Source organism: Athene cunicularia, assembly GCF_003259725.1.
Source record: "Athene cunicularia isolate RWA chromosome 25 unlocalized genomic scaffold, athCun1 chr25_part1, whole genome shotgun sequence".
In the NCBI taxonomy this organism is placed as follows: Eukaryota; Metazoa; Chordata; class Aves; order Strigiformes; family Strigidae; genus Athene; species Athene cunicularia.
Genome location: NW_020799134.1, coordinates 156,154 through 157,657, shown reverse-complemented (window position 1 = coordinate 157,657; position 1,504 = coordinate 156,154).

Below are 1,504 nucleotides of genomic sequence, written 5' to 3'. Positions count from 1 at the left end.
ACATCAAACCAACAGCGGAGAGCTTTTAAAAGTTAATCCTACCAGCAAACACCCCCCAAAAAATAAACAAACAAACAAACAAACAAACAAAAACAACATGGAAATCCCTGAGAATCCAGCTGTTCAGACCAAATGTGTTGGTGACTCCAGTTTGCTGTAGTCGCCCCATAGTGCTCCTGTGGGCTCCCATCACAGTTAGACTCTGCGGAGATCAGCCACTCTGCTGAGGCCTCAAGGCGTAACTGTATGTAAGTCTAAATCAATGTAAGAGGCAAAAACATTCTAACAAAGCCGTGATCCAAACAGCAAAACGGCTACAGAGGTGGAGGGAAGAGAAACCACGAGAGGGGTTTTCCTTCTTTCCCTCTGCTCGCTATCTTCGGACTATTTCAGCTTTAACAAGCTAAGAAGCAATAAAAATTTCAAGGAAAGCGTGCTTAATCTAGGGAGAACCTCAGAGCAATATTTAAAACCAAAGAGGAGCAGAAAGCTGGTGACGTTTCAGTATTGCGAACGGTTTTGAAAGAGAAAAAAAAATTCATTTGACAACAACCCTGTCTGGCAACAACCACATCTCTGCTCAGTTCGTTGTGAGCCTCGGAGCAGGAGCCATGTCTCCGGCAGCAAAATGCAGGTGAACTGTCCTTCCTGTTCAGTGATTTTTTGCAGAGAAGTGAAACTCAGAGCCCTGGAGATCCAGGAGATTGCAGTGACCAGCCCACGGCTGCTCAACAGATGCAAAACAAGCTGCCGGTAGATGCCATCCTTTGGTAGGTGATAACACCATACCCGATGGTTATCCACAAGGATTCTTATCAGCTGGGAAAATGTTATGAGGGCTGGCGAGGGTTTGCTGGCCCGAAGAGTCAGCAAGCCACCAGCCAGAGCCTCAGAAAGTCTCAAAATAACATAATACGGCTTTTACTCGTATAGGGATTAAATCGCCAGGGAGATGAGCTGCAAGTGTTACTAGAGAAATAAAATAAAGAAAAAAAAAAAATCACCCTGTCCCCCAAGAACAAGGGCACCAGAACCCCGAGATGTGCGTGGAAGGACTCACCTGGCGTCTCCTGCTGTTGGAGAAAGGGGAGCAGGAGCTGCTCGGATTGATGAGCCTCCCAAATGGAAGGGCTTTTATACGCTTTCAGAAGTCAGCCCCAGGAACTGATGACAACAGATTAACTTGATGACCAGAATCTTTCACAACCAGAACCTGCTCCACTGACACCTCCGTACACCTGGACTTCAGTCAAGGTCTGTGAGAGATGCCTCCTCTTTCAGGTGCGGGGGATTTGTTGTTTTTCATGCACGGCACACCCTCTCTGGTAATAACTGACTAATTTATTAATAATTCATCTTGTCCCGACCCTGGGCAAAGATCCCACAACACAACTCAGATTTGAGAGACGGCTCAGATCTGCTCCAGAGTTGGTTTGCATAAAGTTTAGGTGTTTCCTGAGAGTTTTGCCTGCGCTCAGCAAGACACTGGCGTAAATCCGAGTGG